Consider the following 11,083-nt stretch of genomic DNA (forward strand, 5'->3'; position numbering starts at 1 on the left):
CATTCGAAGTCAAAGAGATTTTAATCGGTATTAAGACAAAAAAGGGTATCCAACATAATTGTGATACCTTTTTTTCCAATTTCGTAAGTGATGGAGTTTTATTTTCATTAGATTAACATTTTTGGACTTTATTTTATGCATTTCGGATTTTCTTAGAGCAACTTCTTATTTAGATATATTCAAAATATGTATATAAATATTTTGTCTAAATTACCAACGAATGTTTTTGGGAGCCAAACACACAGACTTTTTGATAACAGCTAAAGTTCTCAAAAACACATTCGTCAACCGTGGATAAAGTTAAAAGAAAAAAAAAGCTGGGATGCGACCCACACTGATAACTTCCCATCCCGTCCTCCGATTTGTCTTGCTTAAAAGTTTGTAGGTTTTATGACAAATTTCAACTTTACCAACAATATTTTGGATCTAATGAAATAGATTTATTTCAAAATCTAGTTCTGTTAACGAGATTTTTAGTCGAAAACAAATTTTTACCAATTTTAGTCTTAAAAGTTTTTATTTCTTATACAAACAAATAAAAATTGGATGAATGAAACTAATTTGAGAGATATCAAGAACCGATCATCAATTTTTGCGTACTATTTTTTTAGATTTTATTTTTTTTTTATGAAAAAACGGAATCTTCTAAAAAATTATTGAATATTGTGAGATATAAAATAAGTTTGAAGCCAATATTTTTAATTTTTGAAAAGCTCTTTTATTCGAAAGTAAATGTTTACTAAGTTTTAGCATTGTTTTTATTTTTTGTAAAAAACCGTCAATTCCATTTTTCTCAAAATGTTATCGAATGTTGAAAACATGTTACAAGTAAAAATTAGATCAAAGCTATAATTTCAAGCCAAAGATCAATTTTTACCAACTTTTGTTAATTTAGGTTTTTAATTTTTTGTAAAAAAACTATCAATTGAGAAATATTGAAAAGATATTGAAAACGTTATTCTTCGTTGCACAACATTTTTTTGGTGATAAAATCATTTTTTGTTTGTACAAATTTCAAGGTGACAAATATTTTTTTCTTCAGTTTTTTTGATTTATAAAAAAAACCGTTGGTTGGAATTTTTTTACAAAAATATATTTGTTTGGTATCACGTTGCAATACATAATATAAAATTTAATTCAAGTCTCTAGCGTTTTTGGTTCGTGAGATATTAAGGGTTAACAAAAATATTCACCTTTTTTTCAAATTGCTATGGTAAAAACAACACTCACACATTTTTCTTGAGAGCCCTTTCTGCATCTTTCTGCTTTATTATCTGTATAACAAAATTTATATGAAGTTGATATCTCTACTGGTTTTTGAGCTATGGACGACGAAAAAAACGTCGCGAACGTACGTACACACGCACGCACAGACATATCTCTAAAAATCTTTTTTTTTCGACTCTAGGGACCTTGAAATGTCAACTTGACAAATCGGACCTATTACAATAACTTCCTATGGGAAGTTAAAAATGGAGTGAGAATTTTAAAAAACAGCAATTAATATTTTTATTTTCTTCAACATGCCTGTACTTTACCATGTCGTAATACTTTAAGCAATTTTAATAAAATTTTAAGCATAAGAAGCATGGACGTCATAAAGGTAAAGGCGAAAGGACTAGAACTTATTTTAGGAAAGTTATAACGTACCTACATATGTTCCGTATTAGAGTTTAAAACTTCGATAAAATTATGTTTTCTTTTGTTACAGAAACAGATGTCCTCCAAATTTTAAGTCTGATTTTAAAATACAAAATATGTAAAATGTTGGCTTAGCCATTTTTAAATCTAAATAAAAGCTCGAGTCATGTTCTACTCTAAATTGTCATGAAAATAACCATCGTGATTATTTGTATAGTGCTTCAAAATTACTTATTAACATTAAAAAAAAAAATAGTGTGTATACGCCCAGGTGTATGAAAAAGGTTCGATAGTTTTTTTTTATTATTATTAAAATTGAATTTTGAAATAAAATATTTAAAAGCACCTTTTGTGATTAATATTTTATCAGGTTAAATAAAAAAAGACAGAATAAAGGGTTTTAGTGTGAGCACTGGCTTCAGAAATATTAATAAAAAAGTAAAGTTGCAGAATTTCGATCCTGTCCACCATAAATTAGGTTTCGGTTGGTATAATATCCGCAACCTTGTTTTGAAAAAAAAATGCATAATATGAATCATAGACCCACCTTTTCTTCTCAGTAACAAATAAAATTTATATTATTCCAGAAACATTTATTTTAAAGTTATAAACAAATTATTATGTATATTATTAGGAATAATATAACACAAATTATGTATAAATTAATATCTTTTTTATATTATGAGCTTAAGTTCAAACTTGTAGTAACAATAAATTTTTATTAATTTTCAGCACAAAATATCCTTCTGATAGGATTTTTGTTGTGGAACGAATATCCATGCCTTCAAAAGAAGCTTTGAAAGCTTTCCATATTTGCCAAGGAATTTAAAATCTCCTCTGCTTCTCAAGTTTATTAGACACCAATCTAATATTAAAACCTCGAACTGCAATATTCCCAAAATCTGGTTCATCTCAATTTATACCATCCACATACTCATCTTCCACTTCTTAGGTATACAAAAATTATAAGAGTTGAATGTTTCTCACTTCCTACGCAGCAAAATATCTACCTATAGTCGCCTACAGATTTAAGGTCTATAAGCTAAATATTCGTAAAACAGATATTTTAAAAGAGTTTATACGTAGATTTGGAGATATGTAACTTTAAGAGAGAATTCCTTTGCTTTTGGACCCGTTTACTTGTAACAAACTCCCCAAACACCCCACTTTGAATATTTTTGGATTTTTTGATAAACAATCTAAGCTAAAATCCGGTTCTGAGAGTTAGCATAGGTGGTATTAGTTCCTTTAGTCTAACTTAAGTTTGGAGTTATCTAAACCGCTGCCACTGCTGCCTCTGCTGGTGGGCATCAACAGAAACACAACAGAAAAAACAACAACAACAACTACCTCTTTAAGCGCAAATATAAATATAGGAGCCATGTGAACCTCAACTGGAATGCGAAATTTATGAGATTCGTGCTTCCATTGCGGGCCAAAAATGTAGGTACCGCGAACCGACATACAACTCGTTTGCGCGCGTAGGTAACAACAAACATATGAAACAAAAACAACCAACACAATAAGAACAAAAACAGAACAACACGAAAAAAAAGAACCATCCAAAACCACCGCGCCATGCCGCATACGCCAGGTCAGGAATCCCACAAAAAAGGCTCTATATGTATGTAGGCAGGAGTCGAGTTCGAGTACTCTCTGTGCACAATGCGGTTCTTGCCAATTTCTTTACCAAATTAAACCACAAAGGGATTGTAAATCGAAAAAGGGAGAAGTAGGTACCTCTATAACCGGGCATGGCCCAATATATACCCATCGTCATCCACCATCAACATCATCGTTGGATGTAACCTGAGTAGGCTCTTTTTGCGGATACACCATCCCATCATCGCCTATATAGAGTATCACAGGGCACAGGCAGACCAGAGAGGCATGCGATCCGATCCGCACCTCAGCACCCCAGCACCTCACCTCGTGCCCTGGTTTGAACTGCATCCAATTCCAGAATCCAATAAAGCGGATTGGCTTTGCTTTGCTTTGGTATAGGACGGGACAACCGACCGACGACTCGACGAGGCGAGGTGCCTCCTCTACTTACCTATAGTGTTTTATTTTTTTTTTCAATTTGGAATTGTTTTTGTTGTATTTTTATAATTCCTATACCTTTTTAGTTTGTTTTCTTCTTCGTTGGGTCTTCGTTGTTCTTTGATATTATAGATGGGCATGATGGGATGAGAAAAAAAGACCAAAAAGCAACCGATGTCGTCGTGTAGCCCAAGAGATATAGAAGATTCCTCCAGTGCTCTTACCACAACAATTCCACTTCAACAACCAACGACTACCATGTCGACGACGACGATGGCGAAGACTACGACGGCGACGACGACGATGGCGATGGCGATGTTGACGACGACGGTTGGGTTCGAATATCGACCGTAGCCAGGCTCAAACAGACGTTCGGTGACTGTTCAACTCGTTGGATCGTTGTTGCTCGCGTTCGCTGGACAGAGATAGAGGTTTTAAAAAAAAAACGAGTATCGTGTGCTGTTAAAAGCCCCCCCAAACCAAACAAGTGTCTATACAAAGTGTTTATTTTTTCGTTGGATTTTGTTTTGGTTTTGAATAAAACCACTCAAAAGGTGTCCCCCCAATTATATCAACAGAATCAACCAAATAGTTAAAAATTTTAAAACTCCAAGAAGTTTGCCTCTTTCTCTCTTTCGCTCTCTGTATCTCTCTCGCTCTCGCGCTGAACAAATCTTAAAAGTGCTTCTCTTTTGAGCAACAAAAACTCTCTTTCTCTGTCTACTCATTATTTCAAAAAAACCGGACGCTAGCTTCTCGCGCTGCAATCTGCAAAAAAAACCCTAAAACCGAATTCCGTGTGAAATATTTTGACAACAACCAACGACGACGTACAGAAATAAAAAGTTCCAAAATATTTGAATCTTTCTTTTCGTTACTTAATTGATAACCGTATTTACAAAACACCGTCTCTCATTCGCTCTCTCTCGTTCTTTCTATCTATTTGCATCTCTATCTCGATGATATGTCTTTAATAGATGGATGCAATGCCGGATTGGGGCCGAGATTTGTAAACAGAGAATAAAGTTTGTTTTGCTTTTTGTTTGTTTGTTTGTTTATCGCCAAAAATCAAGTTTTCCGTCTGGCGGTAGTGGGCGCTTAAAGGTACAACAGCATTTAAAAAACAACAGCATTTTTTTCTTTTTGGGAGGGAATGCGTAAAGTTTGAAGTACAAAGTTTTAAAAGATTCAGCGAAGACACATGAACAAAAACCTGGTTTTGAATTCGAATGTAGGGTGAAATATGTGTTAGCCAATGTTACCAATACGAGTTGTTTATTTTGGGCAATTTAATGCAAAGCGAATGTCAATCTAACGTGTTTTGATACATAATTCTATTAAATGGCGCCCGAGTGAAACATTGATGGAATCGAATTCCGTGAATTTTTAAACATCTCTATAGGTTGCTGGCTTTGTATTTTACCTAAAGCTATATACAATCCACATTCCAATGGTCGCACTTAAGAGTACTCTTGAAGACTGTATAATGGTCTTACAATAAGGCCATCTGTAGGCCAACTTGTTTGATATTTGGATTTTAACGTATATTTTGTTTTGTTTGTGTGTTGTTTTATTTTCAATATTTTTATATCTCAAACAAATATTCTATATTCGGGTTGTCTCGCTCTGTTTTGTGCAGTTATTTTTTTTACGAGTAAATTGTGCTTTGTGTGATCCTTTATATTTTTTGTTATTGTCGAATATCTTAATAAGGAAGTGTCCTTTTGATTATATTTTGGATTGGTTTTATGTATTTATATTCAGCATATATCTATACTTTTATGAAGTTGAAGTTCTACATGGAAAAGCTTCCTGTTTGTCGTGTTTTTTCGTTGGTTTTTCTTGGAATTGCAAAAGTTATTTCTATATCATGTGCTGTTGCCTTTGCTGCTGCTGCAAGGAAGTGAAGTTATAATAATAATAATAAAAAAGCGAAAATAAAAAAGGAAGTCATCCAAACGACAAAAAAGGACGACTCCCAAGGGCGTTATGCTATAAATGTGGAGCATAATAAACGGATTATTTGCTCTGGAAACGAAAAAATTGTAGTTTCCAAAAGAAAAAAATAAATAAATATAGAAATAAGTTGAAAAGCCTCTCTATAGATTATTTATATCTACACATACATATATACTTAGAGATAGGTATAAATGCAAAAGAGGGCGCTAGTATAGTGTATCTTTGTTATATGTATATCTACCTACTCTATTTTGTTTTTGTTCCTTGTTTTGGGACCAAGACAAGATAAAAGTGAATTAATGTGATTACTTTACGAAAAGAGATCGAATATCTTTTGAGTGTTTTTCGGTATGTTCTGTGTGTAGACGGGAATATAACAACGTACATAAAATCGTTATCGAGAGATTTTATCTGGTTAAATTCGACGGTATATCAATTTAAATTGTTGTCGTTGTTTTTTTTTTATTATTTGAATGTGGATATTTATAGTGTCGTCAGAAAATACTGACAAATAGGTAAGTGATACTGAACATGTTAATAAAATCAATCAACGCTTATAATATCTTTTTATATTTACCTAAAACTTACCTGATTCTAGATGATAATAACTTTAACTGTACTTTTTTTTTGTGTATAAAACTTTCCTTCTTTTCCGTTTTTGATCAAACTAGAAACATACTATAGGATGAAAACAAGCAGATAAAGGGTCTTGCATTAAGTTCTTTTTGAAAATTTCAATAAAACAAATTGTGTTTTAGATGTTTTGTTTCAAAAAGAAAGTGCGAATATGTTGTAAAGGTCTCAAGTTCCACACTATCTTCTGTTTCAAACCACATTACCTATACTTGAGACGATCATGTCATCGAATTGATTTTCCTATTTTTCGAGAAGTTAGCAGTTATCAACCTATGTAACTTTTTGTAAGGGGTGTTAGTTTGGCCAAAGTCAGTTCTCAGTTAAATATAACACAAAGATGCCAACACTTGACTACAATCCACACCAAACAGTGACATGGTCGAGATGTTTCAGATTCTTTATTTTGTTTATGAAGTACCTCGCATTATCAAATGGGAGAACTTATGACCTAAGGGAGAATTTAAGGTAATGATAGTTTTGCAGCTCTCACCATTGGCAGTGAGCCCCGCGACCCAAAATCTACACCAAAGTTTTAAGGATGCATTATCACCTAGTGAACACCTCGTAAATTGGTGTTGGTTTGTAGGTCAAAAATTAGCTTATTGTGTCAGGCTACTAAAAATGTTTTTTGGCCATAAGTGCACCAACGTTTTTTGATCGTATAACTTACCATGATGATTTGACATAAGTTAAATTAAATTAAATTGAGTGGCGCAACAGTCCGGTGGGAACTAGGGCCTAGTGTCTTACAACTCTCAACCATTCCTGTGTGCGAGTAATGTTGTCAGGGATGGAGGGGACCTACAGTTTATTCGCCAAATCCAAACGGCTAATTTAAGGAAGCACTTTTTCATGATAAGAGTTACTCTTGGAGAATTTGTCAATTCCTCGCAAGAGGCAGTGCCCGTGAAAAGACTTTAGATGGCGTAGGCAGAGATCGAACCCAAGACCTCCGGCATGACAGTCCAACGCACTAACCATCATGCAAGGGGTACTTCGATTTGAAATAAGTAACTGAACAATAAACAAATAACAGTTACAATAAAATGGTCGCCGCGGACCGCCAAAAACCAAACCATGCCAACTCAACAGATAAGAAATCAACCGAAAAAAGTGCATTTTAATCTTGAAAGATTATATTTATACTTACGAGTTTATTTTGAAGATTGATGACCAAAAAATACTTATATATTTTTATCACATTGGTCACAATAACTTTATGGAATGTCAATTTTTAAACAGAAACTATGTTTCAGTTGTATTCTTTCAATCGTACACCAAGGCGTATACGTACTATTCATTTTATTAAATAAAACATTTCTTCTATTTTTGTTTGTGAACATTACAATGGTTTATATATCAAACTATTAACAGGTCAACAAAAATACTTTGTAAAATCCTCTATATTAGTTAACAATGTTAAACGGTACAAAAAATGCATACATACTTTAATTTTAAAATATTTAGTTCTAATTCAATGGCCACTTCTGTAAAAGGACAGAAGAATTTATTGTATATTTTACTCAAACCGAATGAAATTTGCATCAAAATTGTCTAAAAACCATATTCCTAATTTAACAATTTGTTCCTTAATAAAAAAAACTCAAATGGTGATTTTTTAAAAGCTATTGGGAAGTTTAAACAAAAAAAAACACATACAATTAAAAAAAATGCATGAAATCTTTATTTGAATTGATAGTATGGTCGATATAATTCAATGTTTGATGATTATTTCATGCAGCTCTGGCATTTTGGGCAAAAAAAGTTGAATATCATCTTACCGTAGCGCTCACCATTCACAGTTATGCTACGATTTGCATCATCTTTGAAGAAGTACGGTCCAATGATGCCACCCATTGTCACAAAATGAGTGATTCGATTAAACTGACCATAAAATGAAAATGAACTTTCTTAACAGATTCAAAAATTCAATAATTTGCAAGCGTTGTTCGTTTGTAAGACGATTCATGGTTAAATTATAGACCAAACTGAAGCTGTTTAAGAGTGAAACAAAATTCGTAACGTGCGTCAATTGTTTAGACCAGTGATGCCAAAAAGATAAAAGCTAAAAAATCACCCTTTACAATACCATTTCGTTTTAATTTTGAATTAGCATTGCGTCAGAACTTACTTTTTGAATGAACCAACAAAGTTTCCTTCACCAAATTCACGGATGACAGTTTGTCACCAAATTCATATGACTTTACATTTAATGCTTCGTATTATCGAAGGTTTCCTTCGAAAATCGAAATATAATTTTAATAATATAAAATTAATATAATAGCTTTTCTCTTAGTTAATTTTAAACATTCTTTATTTTTAATTGCAGAAATTCATCATACATAATATATGCATACATCGTGCAATCTAATTGAAATATTACCTAACTTATCATCAATACGCAAACGAAAAAGTGAGATATCACGTCTTCCCCTAGTTAAAAAAAAATAATCTCTTTGGTTTCTATTTTATTTTAATTGTTTTTAACGAACGTTCGGTGTTCAAAGAAAATAAAATATCTACGTACGTGGAAAAAAATTAACTGAATAAGGCCACATACAAGTTTAAAGTAAAATCCCCAACTATCCCAGTTCTTTGAGAGATGTTCTAAATTTTACCCGGGGTATAAATAACGAAATGATAAAATAAAAATATATGAAAAAACCGTTAAATTGGATTAAGAGCATATTACACCCAACAAATAGATATAACAAAACGAAGAAAAAGAATCTAGTTCATACTCCAGATACAAACTAGGAACATAAAACATATACAGCAGCGATATACCATATACTCTCAGTATTCTTTCCAGCCAGTGGCAGACATCATTAGCAGGGATCAAGATCGTCAGAGGAGCCGCCAGAAGAGCGCAAGGACGTGTGCAGTGAAACGGTGTTAATCAGGTGAGTGCCAAGCCATGCCATCCACAATTATTTGCCTCCACAATTTTTTTCGTTTGCCTCCTTTTTAGGATTAGCGAGGCAATTGTCTTCCTGTCTTAAGTTACTTCGCATATATGTATATATATGTATATGTGTATACTCGTATAGTAGATGCGATACGATGGATTGAAAATCTTCTTCTTTTCTACATTACCCCCATTACGCCCCCCGCATTAAACCTAATTTTTGACTTGTATACTCGTTGCTATAAAAAGAAATTAAAATGTAACACGGAATTGCTCTACGTGCTGGATGTTGATGCCGAGTTGAATTGCATATCCCACTCAACCCCTTTCCTCAACCATCCCCCTCCCCTCGAATATCGCATAGCATCCCCCTTCCCCAAACCCTCGGGCTTGTGGTGTCTATCGTTGTTCGTACCACTAAATTGGATTAACCACAGACCCAGATGCAATTAAGAACAAATGAAGCAATAGAAGGAGCTTTTAGTTAATTGGAAATCAGTTTTCTAGCTAAATGGTAAGGGAGGAGTGTACTTACATGCGAGTATATAGTATACAAAGACTATACATTCATATGTTTTTAAACATACATAAGAAAATGAACAGAAATGTTTCTATACACATCGTCGTCGTCTTCGTCGTTTAGTGCGAATGCGAAGTGACATGTGGTTTCGGATTTCAATTTTCATACAAAAAAAAGGTATAAAGTTTTTTATTGATGTTTTTCTTGGAAAAGAAAACGTTTAATTAATAAAACAGTTTAGATTCGTCTTCAATGTTCATTTGATTTCTGTGGCTTCTTGATAGAATAGGGCAATTATCAACTGTCACGGTTGATTTTAGTTTTTAAAATAGAAATTATATTAAACGTGTAGTTTTGCGAATCTGAAAGATATTAATTAATCCTTAATGATTAATCATTATAGAATTCCATCTGTTTTAGTTTTGAATCTGATAAAACTTTTCAGGCCCAACAATAATGTTTTTAGCATATTTTTGCTATTGAATATGAATAACAATGTTGTTTTTGTGTGTATCAGACCCATATTTCTTGCTAAGTGTGATCATATTTTTAGTTAAAATTAGTAAAATAAAATTTAGTTCTACTTTCATGTAATTTAAAAAAAAGTAAATTTGTTCACTGTAGCGTATACTTACTATTTTGATAATATGTTTGATTTGAGAACAATTAAGTGGTGATTCTCATCGGCTAATTGTTCTCAAATCAAACATAAACATCAACTTGGTCAAAATTATAAATTATTTTGATAATATTTTAGTATTAATTTATTTCGTTTTTTAATTGTTGCTGTTCCCTTAAAAAAGTCGTTTAAATGTTGAGTAGCAAAAAAGTGTTAAGGCAATGCTCAAGTAAACAACCTAATTCCAAGGTTTCAAATTTTTAATTATTTTTTTTTATTTTAGTTCCGAGTATATTTTCGAATAAAGAGCTACTTGAAGGTATTAGATTTTTGAAATTTAGGTATTAAATAATATATGCACATTACAAGAGCCTGTGCCTGTGCATGTCTTCTACCACATCGCTTACTTAATAATGTATCGCTCTGACAATTGAGTTCTGCCTTTCCATAATATATCATAAGTTCTTTTTTTTAGTTCGACAGAATCAAGTATTGTTAAAAAAGTCAAATCTTTTTGGCCAAAGTTAGATTTAAAAAATGCGTAAAAAAGAGTTTCGGAAAGGTTAATACAATTTTATTTCATTGATTCAAAATGTTGTGTTTGAAAAATATAGGTGTGATTATACAAAAGTTTGGCAACTCGATGTCATTAACCAATATATACAAAGTCTTATTATATTTTATTGAGATTACAATTTATTTTAAAATAATGGAAAGACCTTTATTTAGTCACCCAATTTCAGTTCTTCATTTTCAA

At 32.4% G+C, this 11,083-nt stretch overlaps 1 long non-coding RNA gene across 1 annotated transcript; it reads left to right on the forward strand.

Moving 5' to 3' along the window:
* The first annotated feature begins 5,534 nt into the window (after positions 1-5,534).
* LOC129952095 (uncharacterized) lies at positions 5,535-8,700 on the forward strand. Its single transcript, XR_008782269.1, has 2 exons — positions 5,535-6,158; positions 8,609-8,700. It is a non-coding gene; the product is annotated as an uncharacterized LOC129952095 (long non-coding RNA).
* Positions 8,701-11,083: the final 2,383 nt, after the last annotated feature.

This window comes from Eupeodes corollae, chromosome 3 (assembly GCF_945859685.1).
Source record: "Eupeodes corollae chromosome 3, idEupCoro1.1, whole genome shotgun sequence".
Classification (NCBI taxonomy): domain Eukaryota; kingdom Metazoa; phylum Arthropoda; class Insecta; order Diptera; family Syrphidae; genus Eupeodes; species Eupeodes corollae.